Genomic DNA, 13449 nt, shown 5'->3' with positions numbered 1-13449 from the left:
TTTACTTTGGCATTAAATTATAATTTAGGAGGACAATGCACATAAAATAAAGTTGCAAGAACAAGGGGAAATCTTATGCATGTTTTAAAGAAAACTAGGTACTTCAAACCAGCAAAATTCTCTGAGGTTTTTTTTTTAAACACACAGTAGAAGTGAGTAAATTATCCATTTTCATCCTAAGTTATTTCATCTGTTATATTCATATGCTGTAGGTGAGACAATTTTGCTGGTTTGAATTACCTAGTTAATTGCTTAAATTAGTCACTTGTTTATATATCCACATACACATACAAGCCAGTCTAGGAAAAAATGTTAATTTAGTTTCAAATTTCTTTTAAAGTCAGTAGTGTTTTTTTTTTGGTCAGCCTATTTTCATTTAATGGATTTCTATACATTTACTTATAAAAAAGCTTTTAACCAAGGTTGTAATCTCTGTCGCTCTCTGTTGAAGTGAAAAGCTCTTTCAAAGAGCTTGCATTCAGTCTGGAGAAGCAATGTGTAAGTATGTTGTCGTTCAGTCATTCAGTTGCATCTGACTCTGTGACCTCATGTACCGTAGCACACCCTTCCATCCTTCACTATCTTTCAAAGTCTCTCCAAGTTCATATTCATTGTTTCCATGACACTATCTATCCATCTCATCTTCTGCCATCTCTTTTCTTTTGGCCTTCCATCTTTCCCAACATCAAGATCTTTTCCAGTGAGTACCATATTCTCATTATGTGGCCAAAGTGTTTAAGCTTCAGCTTCAGTATTTGATTTTGAAGTGAATAGCCTGAATTAATTTCTTTAAGTATTGACTGATTTGACCTCCTTGCTGATCAAGGGACTCTCAAAAGTCTCCACCAGCACCACAATTCGAAAGTGTCTGTGGTGTTCAGCTAGACAAAATAAGTCCAGGTTTGTTAAACTTCAGGTAGTTAGGTAAGGTTGCCAGGCCATCACCCCTGTACTAGCTTTACTCTCCTCCCTTCCCCATCTTGACATGTTGGTGAACCAGTTTAACTCTGTAGGGTCTTCTTTTAAATCCCTTACCCCCTTCTCATATCAGCAAATTTGACCTGCAAAGTAACAATCTTGGCTCATTTCAACATTCTGCTGCCTTCTCTCTCACACACATGCTGAACAAAGCTGGGGAAAGTCTCAAAATCATGCTGGATCTCCTGCAATTTATGTTTCATAATCTCAACTAGGCTCTCATTATGGCAAGGCAATCTTTTTACACCTCCCTAATTAACTTACTGTCCCACTTACCACAGTGGTTCTTCAATTCTTTTTATCCCATCTCAAACTTCCCATGGCTTCCCCTCCTCCCACTCTCTTAGCTTAAAACTTTGCCTCATATTTTATTGAAAAAAAAATGAGACCACTCATCAAGAGGTATCTCCTCTCACCTCATTTCACATCAATCAGATATCTTCTGCTACTATTTTCTCCTGTATCACGTAAGGAAGTGGTCTAACTCCTTGCAAAGATGACCTCTCCACAGGCACAAGGGATCCCATTCTATTTCATCTTCTCCAGCATATTGCCCCTTCTATTATCTCTCCTCTCTCACTTCTCTTCAATCTCTCTTTGTCTACTGGCTGCTTCCCTACTGCCTACAAACTTGCCCATGTCTTTCTCATCCTCAATAAAATCCCTCCTTGATCCATTGAGCCCTACTACCAATAGACCTATATCTCTCCTCTCCTTTGAGGCTAAATTGCTTGAGTAGGCTATAATAGGTGTCTCTACTTCCTTTCCTTTCACTCTTTTCTTAACTCTCTGGAGTCTGGCTTCTGAACAGAAAGTTACTATCTCTTAATTGCCAAATCTGATGGCCTTTTCTCAGTTCTTGTCCTTCTTCACCTCTCGGAAGCCTTTGGCATTTGATACTCTTAGATTTCTAGGTTTTATGGCACTACTCTTTCTTAGTTCTCCTCTTTATCTGACTACTCTTCACTCTCCTTGGCTGAATCTTCATCCAGGTTATACCTACTAATAGGATCCAGGATAGAGCTTAATGAAAACAAGATGAGATCTGGAGTAAAGGAAGAATTCCCATCATCACCACTACTATATTTCATAGTGCTAGAAACACTAACTATAGCAATTACAAGGAAAAGAAGTTGAAGGTATAAGAAAAGGCAAAGAGGAAACAGAAATATCACTGTTTGCAGGCAGCTAGAAGGCAGTGGATAGAGTGCTGATCCTGCCTCAGATACTATGTGATACTAAGCAAATCACTTAAGCTCCAGTAACCTCTAGTTTCCTTGTCTATAAAGTGGGAATAATAATGGTACCTACCACTCAGAGTTATTATGAGGATAAAATAAGATATATTTGAAAAGTGCTGTAAGAAGAAATCAAAGCTATCAATAGTCACATAGCTCTAAATCACTATTGATTGGAGAAAAACAAATTAAAACAACTCTGAGGTACCACCTCATACCTATCAGAAATGACAAATGCTGGAAGGTTTGAGGGAAAATACTCTAATGAATTGTTGGTGGAGTTGTGAACAGGTTCAACCATTCTGGAGAACAATTTGAAACTATGCCCAAAGGATGATAAAATTGTGCATACCTTTTGACCCAGCAGTAACACTACTAGGTCTGTACCCCAAATAGATCAAAGGAAAAGGTAAATGGCCTATATGTAAAAAAATGTTAATAGCAACTTTTTGTTGTGGCAAGGAATTGGACATTGAGGGGATGTCTGTCAATCAGGGACTAGCTGAAAAACTTGTGGGATATGACTGTGATAGAGTACTATTGTGCTATAAGAAATGACAAGGGGAGTGGTTTCAGAAAAAGACATGGGAAGACCTATATGAACTGATACAAAGTGAAGTGAACAGAACCAGGAGAACATTGTACATAGTTACAAAAATATCGTAATGATGATCAACTGTGATAGACTTAGCTACTCAAATGGTCCAAGAAAATTCTAAAGGACTCATGATGAAAAATGCTATCCACCTTGTTAAATGAATGAAACAACCTCTAAAGAAAGAACTGATGAATTCCGAATGCAAATTAAAGAATGATTTTCTCACTTTCTAGTTCTTGCTTTTTTGTGATATAGCTAACATGGAAATGTATTTTACATGCTTTCTCATGTATAATTGATATACTTTTGCTTGCTTTCTCAGTGGGTGAGGGAGGCATGGGAGGGATGAAGAGAATTTGAAACTCAAAATTTTAGAAAGATATTAAAAATAAATGCTTTTAAAAGTGCTTTGTAAACCTTAAAGTACTATGTAAATTCTAGCTATGATTATTATTGTTATAATTATAATAATTATTATTATCATAGGATGGTATATTTAGAGAACCTTAGAATCAACTAAAATGAATTTAAAAAACTCGATATAAAATAAATTCACATATATGATTAGCATTCTTGTGTTTTACAAAAACCAAAGCAAGAATAGCTAAAAAGATAAATTTCATTGAAAACTACAGAAGCTATACAATATTTAGGAATATATCTATGAAAATACACCCAGTAACTGTATGAATCCGACTACAAAACACTACGTAAAAACAGACACCTAAACCATCGGTGAAACATTAATTACTGTCGGGTAGGTCAAGCCAACATAAGTGATAATAACACCTAAATTAATTTATTTAACCAAGGCTTTATTAATCAAATTACCAAAGGAATATTTCATAGAGCTAGAAAAAAATAACAAAATCCATATGGAAGAACAAATGGCCAAGAATCTCAAGGATAATAATGAAAGAAATGGGAAGAAACGGTGTCTATCAGTACAAGCTCTCAAACTTTATCACAAAGCGGTGATCCTTAAAATGACTTGATGCTGGTTTAAAAAAGAGAGGTCAATCAGCATAACAGATTAGGTACAGTACATGGAGAAAGAAACAAACACAGTAGCTGAAAAACCAAAGACTGAAAGAGAAATTCAAAGACCTTAGTTACTAGGGGAAGGACACACTGACAAAAACTGCCAGGAAAGCTCTACAGAAGTCTGGGGAAAATTAGATTTAGACCAACACCTCATATCATATACCAAGATAAACTCCAAATAGATGTGTGGCCTGGATAGAAAAGGTCAAATAATAAACAAATTAGATGAGCAAGATATCTGAAAAGGGAAGCTCACACAAGATAAAATGGACAATTTTGATTATATAAAATTTTAAAAGTTTTTGTACAAAATATTTAATATAGTAAAAATTGGAAGGGAAACAAGTAACTGGAAAAAAATCAATACAACAAGTTTCTCTGACAACAATTTTGTATCTAATATAAAGAACTTATTCAAATTTATAAGACTAAGAGCCATTTCCCAAAATGTATTCAGGAGAAGAAATCTAAACTATCATTAGCCGTGTGAAAATATGCTCCACATAGCTAATAATTAGAGAAATGCAAATTAAAGTAACTCTGAAGTTCATGCCCATAAAGACTGGCAAAGATGACAAGAGAGGAAAATGACAATTGTTGGAGGGACTGCAGAAAAACATTCCCTAGTGCAGCATTGGTGGAGATGTGATTTAATCTAGCCATCTGAAAAGCTATTTGGAATTGTGCACCCAAAGTCACTCAGCTGTGCATACCCTTTGACTTAGTTATACCACTGCTCAGCCTATTACCCCTCCCACCCACCAAATCAATCAACTCCTATGGTAGCTAAAAATTAAAAACTAAGGTAGGGGCAGGGAGAGTGCCCTCCTTCCAGGAAACAGATAAACAAATTGTAGTATGTGAATATAATGGAGTTGGGCTGTAAGAAATGAGGAAATAGATTATTTCAAAAAAGATATGGAAAGACGTATCAACTGATGAAGGGTGAAGTAAGCAGAACCAAAAGGATAATTCTTACTATAACATCAGTATTACAAAAATGAACAATTTGAAGACTTTTACAAACTGATGAAGAATAACTTGAACATAACCAGAATAATTAAATAATAATAACACTGTAACGACAAGTGCCTTTGAAAGCTGTGACAATTAGCACATTGGTGGGCCTATGCCAGGTGCTCAAACAATATTGTACACTGACCATCCATATTTCCAAGGGTCTAATGATGATATACCATCCATCTCCTGATAGAGAGTGATAAATTGATAGAATCAGGTATAAACAATTTGTATACAATCAATGTTGCTAACTCTAATCCCCATATTCTATCTACTAAACCACTTTACTGCTTTTTGAGATAAAGTGTAGGTCTGCTCCCCTTTAATTCTGGGAGAAGAATACCAAAACATCTTTCTGCCTTCCTTTTCAATTTTTCTCTTATAACTCCACCAGCCATCTTGACTTCTGTGGACCCTGTTAGAAATGCTTTGCCACAACGCTTCAAAGTAGAGGTAATGAAGGCATAGGTTAAACCAAATCTACAATATTGTTTGAGCACCTGGTATAGGCCCACCAATGTGCTAGTTTAATTGTGAGAGATGGAAAAAAAAGACACAGGTCTTCCCCTGCAAGGGTTGAATGTATAAGGAAAGGGACTGATGAAAAATACAGATTTCCCAGCAAGAACAAGAGAACAAAGGATAATGGGAGGCAGAAGTCATGATGGACGGGAGAAGCCCCCTGAGGAAAGATGAGAGTGAGAAAAGGGCAGACAAGCACCAGTAGCAGTAGCCAGCGTATTGTAAGTGAAGAGCACAACTCCAACCTGAATATAATCACGAACACCTAAAATCCTGTTTGGCTCACTGACTCACTTAGGGAGCAATCTGTCTGGGCAGAATTTTGCATCTTCCTTGACTATTGGTGCTACTGAGACTTGATGAATTCATCTCTTCTTTACTTCCTCCCCATCTCTGTCTCATCACTTGCTGGAGAATTGGCATGCTCTCTTAAACTTTGCCCTTATACTTTTACAAGAGGGTTTGTCTCTAAATAAAGGTAAACTGATGGTTACTGTGTTCTGAGTATTTGTTCTAAAGGAATGAACCTCATAATAGAGAGAAGTAAAAAGGAGTAATATCCCCATGGACTAATAGTCCTAGACTTAACCATCAACTTATATTAAAGCTGTCTATCTCTGCCTGTCCAGAGACAAAGGGGAGGCTTCATCATGATCTATAAAGCAGTTCATTTCAATTCAATTCTTTTATTATATGATAATTATGCATAGGATCCAGTGCTTGACCAAAAGAAGATTAAGATGGAAAATGACAGACATTTCATACGTAGCTTATGCTCTCAATTCTGGTACCATCTACTTAGGGAAATCTGACTTATCCATATTAAAACAGAGAATACTGAGGAGCAGATTTTGACAGCAATAGAACTTTTTAAAAGGAAGATATCGGTATCCTTCAGAACAGTTAGGGAAGGGTGAACTCTCCATGTGTGATTATGATGGTCCAATCCACCATTACAAATGATGGAAAGGATGAATTTAGAAAAACCTGGAAAGAATTGTATGAACAGATGAGGAATGAAGCAAGCAGAAAAAGATATACAATAATTGCCATGCTGCAAAAGACAACCTTAAAGGACTTAAAAACTCTGGAAAGTGCATTAACCAGATAGTTATTTATAGTTGTTTATTAGACTAGATTTGCAGAATTAATAATTCAGTCCAATTCAACAAGTATTTATTTATGGGGCTACTACTATGTGCAAAGCACTTTTTGTTCCAAAGCAGAATTTATTCCGTGGGGAATGAGCATATGCATAGATATGTGTCAAAAGTAAAATATAAAAAGTCTATGTAAAGTAAATAGACATACTAAGTAAATAGAAAATAAATTCAGAGTGGAGATACTAACAACCAGGGGTATCAGGAATGGCCTCTTGAAGGAGGTGGCTCTTAAGCCGAGTCCTCAAGGAAGCTAGGGATTCTGTGAGGTAGTGGTAAGTGGGTAACACTTTTGGGCATAGAGTATAGTTCCTTCAAAGACATGGAGGTGGGAGATGTAATAATAATGGGAAAATGAATTTCATTCTTATTTCATGTAATATTTCTCTTTTTATGTCATTTGCTCTTGTAGAAGAAAAGAACATCTCCAAACCTACCCTCCCCTCCACTATCATAAAAGAAGTGGATACAAGTGGAGCAATTCCTGTTCACCCTGTTTCACAGCTGCTCTTCCTTCCACTTCTGATCCCTTTGCTGCCAGCTGAGAATAATATTGAGTAGGTAAAGATGAAGAGAATGAATAGGTATTCTTGTGATTCACTGAAAGTTAGACTAGCAGTTAAGAGTGTAAGGATAAGGGAAAATCTAAATATGTTCTTCCAGACTTAGGGAGATAAATTTCTTTACTTTTCCAAGTAATTTTCCAAAGCTAGTTTGAGCAGCCATCTGGAAAACAGTCTGCCTCTAAAGGTCATCTCTAGCCTGAAAAATAACTTCTAATGCTTCAGTTGAAGGGCCATCATTTGGGGATAAGAGCTCTGCAGATAAAAGCCCGACTTGACCATTTTGACTTCAAGCCTTGGAAGATCAGGGGCCAGGCTAAACAGAACTACAGAGTCTGAAAGTTGATCACATGTTTCCTTATAACTTTTAGCTTTTCAGGAGAAGGTCTACAGCACATAGCTGTAGGGGTCATCTCTCCAATTGAGGGCAGACTGAATGGTATAAACATTGCATAATAGTAAGGGGAAGAAAGAGAAAAAAAAAGGAAGCCACAAAAACTTCTCTTTTGTTCCCTTAGGCTGTTTTTTAATTTGTTTTGTTTTAGAAGATGAACCACTGGTAGAAAATATGGCTTTGGTCAGAACAAAAGGAGCAAAATAATGTATATTTTTCCAAGGTGATTGTAAATTTAGATGAAATATGTTATGCACATATTTCACAAAACACAGGGAGAGTTTTTGGCCTCTTCCAGGGATTTGTTGGCATTTGTGGTTAGAAGTCGTTTCAGTTTCCAGATTGACTTCATTCCACAGAGACAGCAGTTCTTTGACTGCAGAGTTTACATTGGAAAGGAACTACGGACTCTAGAGAAGAAACCTTCACCACTGTTAGCCATTGCTTTCCTTTCTCTGGTGATCTATTAACCGAATTGGCCCCTTTGCTGGCCCTGCCAGGCAGACACACTACTTAAGATGTTATAAAAATAAAGTCAGGTGGAGTTGTCCACCAGCAACTGAATGGGTGCTTTGAACAGGAGATATTATGACTGGACAGTAAGCTTTGGTACTGCCTTTAGTCTTTACTGCTGCTGGTAAAAAATATAAACTGAAAGATTATAAAATAACCTTTAAAAAATCCAACATTGGAAGTTAAACACTTACGGTGGGATCATATTTGGCAAGAGGACTGCTGAATAGAAATATTTTTTTTGGTAGTCAAGGTACTCCATGGCCCAAGTGCTTTATTTTGGGCAGCTTTCAAATGCATTCAGAAGTATGCATTATTATTTACAAAGCATTTTAGAAGCCACCAATTGCAACAGATCACACTGTAGTTGTATCTTATTTATCCTTCCTGATAGGAAGAAAATCATAGATTCTTAGTGGAATGACAGTCACCCATTTCACTTAGAACATGACTTTTACAGGACAGCATAACAAGATCATCAGACAATTATTACAAAGATGTAATTCAGTATATGGTTCTCTCTCTCTCTCTCTTTCTCTGTCCTCCCTTCACCCATTAGTACATTACTAGCTACAACTGTTTTCAACTGGCACTCGACTTTAACTTTACCTCCAGATAGAATATTTCAGTTCACTCTTAGCTCCTATTTATTACTTTTAATTACCCTGCTACTGGTTTAATTTGATAGATTAAGATAAAGTAGCTATTATTTGAAAGGGGATTTTGGCTTCTTACTGTGGCTCCTTCCAATTTTATTCTCTCCCTTTAAAAAGAAAACGACTTCCTTCTCCCCTCCCTCCAATGCTTCTTTCCATATCTAATAAGCACAATGTCTCACACAGATTAGGGACTCACTCAAAAAATATTTGTTAAAATGAAAAAAACTTCTATCTGCTCATTTCTAGGTTCCTTTTAATAAGATCTAGATCCTAGTGTAACCAAGTTGATAGTACGCAGCTACTAGCTTTTCCTTTCTCCCAAATAGCCAGCCAAACTAAGTTTTTTCACTTACCACTTCCTCTTTTTTAATGAAGACATGATAAACAATTATTTTGTGGCAGCATCCCTATGTTGCATTTAATATTTTATAAACTGCTATAAATAGAGCTTTAAAAGGTGCCCACCTTTCTCCTAAACAGCAGGATAGATACTGGGAAAATCTGGCTCAGCATTTGTGACATTAGTTGTTCCAAAAACTAGTTGGCCACCAGTTTCTTGTTCAGCTTTGTTGGCATCTCTAGTGGAACTGGCAAAGGCAGAATGGGCACCATCATTGAACCTCCATTTATTATGATCTGTTCTGGCCAATGTTGAAGCTCATTCTGTGAGCAGATGAGTAAACTAGCCTGACTGGTCTTTTCTTGTCTGCTGGCAAACACGCTACTTTCCACTACTTTTTCACAGGTATTAAATGTACACAGGCTGTCCTTGTTGATGCACATATGCATAGAGATATCTTTATGTGCATGTACACAGCCATGTAGCTAAGTAGTTACATATAAAATATATTAAAAAATTGAAGTAGTTGTCACCCTCTTTGAGCACTATTTTATTGGAAGGAAATCATAATCAATTCCACTGACTATTTGCATTGGATGCTTCCAAAAGCATTTTTAACATTAAGTTATACTTTGACACTTCAATAGTTCTCATCATTGTGGGTCCCTCTTCTGCATAATATAATCTATTCATACATTCTCATCCTATGTAATCGTCATTCCATACCCTCCTATAAATTATCCATAAGAGATCTACCCAATGTGTTTCATATGTACCTCTGAGTCCTTTAAGAATTTGTGAATACCAGTGCAACCCTCAGGCTGTCCCTCTGTTGTACTGTGTTCTAGTCATATACAAATTCAAGGGGAGCCTTAATGATTCCACCTATGAATGTCACCATTTAAGGAGTGGATTAATTTCAGGACATGGATAATAGGATCCTAGGTCTAGAACTGGAGAGGAACTCAGAGAACATCTAATCCCTCTCCCCCATTTTTAAAAAAAGAGGAAACTGAAATCCAAGCTAGTCAGGTTGAGCCTTTCCTTTTACTTCATAGCAGAATAGCTTAAGATGCCAGGTAAAGTGTAGACATCAGGTACCAAAGACATTTGACCAGGTGTTCCTAATTCTCTGACTTGCCTTTGGTTGGTAAACTCTTATGCGCTTGAGATTTCCTTAGCTCAGAATGGTGCATTTGGAATGGGTAGCAGCATCTTTTGTCTACTTCTGAAAACAGTGCCATCGCCTTTGTTACTAATTCACTGGAAACCTGATTTCAATTCTGGACAGAACTAGTTAATGCCCAGAGTTGTGTGCTGTGATATGTTCCAAGACCAGGATGAAATTGAGACTGGGGGTGGGGCGCGAGGTGCGGGGAGGAGCTGACAGGCACATATTTTTTGGCAATATCCTTTTGATATTAAGTAAGTTTTGATGCAGATAAATTGGTGGCAGTGCATGCGTGTGGTCTATGTCACTTCCTTAAAATCAGTAACTGAAATGTTCATGGCCCAATTTGAACCTTTGCATTCATGCTATGTCTGCTGCTTTATTTTTTTCTGCTAGTCAGTTTAGTGTTCAGCCTTTTTCCTATGCATCTTTCCTCACCTCATAATATATAGCTGCTCCCATGTGCCACAAACTAGCTGTTACCTGTTGTATAAAGGATTAGAACTGAGCCGCGTAGGTGATATAGCACAACTTGATTAACCTCTGTGAGGCTTACTTTCCTCATTTGGCGATATGTTGGCCTAGTCAAAAAGAGATTAGATATATTGGGTGGTTTGGGTTTTCAAAGGATTTGGATAAACTTTGAAGGATTTGGGGAGTTTCATTCCTGGGAAATTTCAACTTGAACAAAGCCTCAAACAGGTATTTCTAACTACATGGTAGCATTTCATATTCCTGCATTGCAATGAATACCTCGCAAAGTAATAAACCTCTTAAATTTGTACTGATTAAATACAGAACTATGGCAATTACCACCCTTTCTTATCTTTAACAGCCTTTCTTGAAACCAGAGGAGGTGCTTCAGACTACTTCAGATTAAGGATCAATGATTCAACATTGATGGGTCAAATATCCATGGGCACAAAGGGTAGCATAGTATGGGGAGGAGGGCTACCCTTAATCACCTCCAATTAAATATCCTTGGGCTAAAACACAATGAATCAATCAGAAATATTTGGATGGAATATTTTGAAGGAAGGATCAGGGTCTTCCACTGAGCAATATTGTTATGGTCATATACTCTAGTTTATTTTTGGTTGAAATAAAAGTTTGTTGAAAGCAAGTCTAAATATTTACTTCCAGATTTATCTAATTATGATGGACAAAAAGATCATACAACTCAGCCAAACTAATTACAAAGCTGATGAAACTTAAGTAAATATTGTACTGTTGGGACATGAATTTGGTCTGAGTTGGCAGTGTGAAGAATGAAGGATCTACTCATGTTCCTTAGGACCTAGTGACCCTAAATCAGCTTTTATTGGGCCCTAACTCCTGCCTTCCAGACTTTCATCTCTCCCTCCTCCCTAAACTTCCTTGGTCCCTAAATTCTAGTTAGAGGCCAACATCTGCTTGACTTTTCTAGGTTCTTATCCTAGCTTAGCAACTTTGGTTTAGAAATGGGACATCATAAAGTAGGTGGCAAAACAATGTATTTGAAATTCAGATCTCTGCTCTGCTACCTACCATCTCTATGACCTTGGGCAAGTCATTTATCTTCTCTATTTTTAATTTCCTCATCTCTAAAATAATGGGTTTTGATGATTTCTGAGATTCCTTCCAGCTCTGAATTTTTTGAACCTAAATTTAGATCATAGCTCTGCCACTTATCTATGTGAATTTGAGCAAATTCTTTCACATTTCTGACACTTAATTACTCACATAAATTGATATTGGTATAAATGAGTATTATAATATTTATATAAATTACTCATATTAAATAAGATCATCTCAAAGAACCCTTCTAATTCCAAATATTATGACCTTATCTATTTTGGGAGAAGACCACAGAATCAGTTCCTCTCCTGGTCTCATAGCTGGAACAGACCTCAGAGAGAGGCCTTTTAATCCAAAGCCTTCATTTTACAGAGGAGGAAACTGAGACACATAATGGTTAAATGACTTGGCCAAAGTCATACAACTAGTAAGCCTGAAAGGATTTGAATATAAGAATCACTGTTCTTACCACCAGAACACACTGCCTTCCTAGATAGGAATGATATCTCTACAACATTTCCAAGCCAATTTTGGAATTTGTTCATGTAGGCTGTCTGGATCAAAATAATTGGTCTATTTTCAAATAGCAGGCTAGGCCATTCATGAAGTCTCTGGATAACATGATGATCTTGTGGTTCCCTACCCATATTACTTCGTAAGATTTAGCTAACTTCCCTCTTCCTTCTCCTAAGGCAAATTCATGGAAAACAAAACAGATACAGTCTTATCATCTCCAAAAAAAAATCAAAATTCAACCTGACACATTAATCATCCCATAAAGTTGACAAAACATACCTTTTGTTTGAAGTAGAACTCAGACCTATTCCATTTTAATTTGACTTGAGTTTTACAGTGACTCTGTCACAGCTAACCCATATTTTCTTCAGTTCATGAACTCTACATTAATTTCATAAAAGAAATAATTAAGAATCCTGTGATTATTAGGTGAAAAAACCCAAGCCTTCATTTTCATTCCATTTGATTCCATCCTCCATGGTGATCTGGAAGTAGTTAGCATGTCCTTTCTTGGCTACTCAGAAAAAAAATAAATCCTCCCTTCACTTCTCCTCCCAGATTCAATCGTCTATCATATAGATGAGAACTAGCTACTTGGGAGAATTTGCAGAACAAACCAAAAAAAGAACAAACTTTGCTGAAACTCAGGCGTATTTTGCCTGACATTTCCCTGATCTATCAGTCTAGTAAACCCTGGCAAAAACAATGGGGTTAGTCTGGTATTACTTGTTTTTGATGAAGCCATACTGGCACTTACTGAGCAGCGTTTTTATTTCTAAATAAATGTTCACATGCTATCCTTTCGACAATTCTTTCTAGATTTTTTGCCATGAATCCAAAACAAATTTGTCATCTATAGTCTAAAGAATAACTTTTTCCTTTTATTTTTTTTTAACTGGGAAAATATTTGCCACTCTTCACTCCTGGCGCAACTCTCCTATCTGCCATGATTTTTCAGAGTTCAGCAACAGTAGCTCAGCAATCACAACTGCTAGCTCCTTTGGTGCCCTGAGATGTAGTTTTTTAGATATAGTGATTTACATGTACTGAGGGCAGCCAGGGGTGTGATCTTCCCATCTTTGCTCTTATCTTTGGTTTAAATGTGCTGTTAATGATTCTTGTTCTATCCTACTAAACACCAGAGATTGGTTTTCTTAATAGAGAAACAGAAGCAGA

The sequence above is a fragment of the Trichosurus vulpecula genome, chromosome 2 (genome assembly GCF_011100635.1).
Source record: "Trichosurus vulpecula isolate mTriVul1 chromosome 2, mTriVul1.pri, whole genome shotgun sequence".
Lineage (NCBI taxonomy): Eukaryota > Metazoa > Chordata > Mammalia > Diprotodontia > Phalangeridae > Trichosurus > Trichosurus vulpecula.
This window is presented reverse-complemented; position numbering follows the sequence as displayed.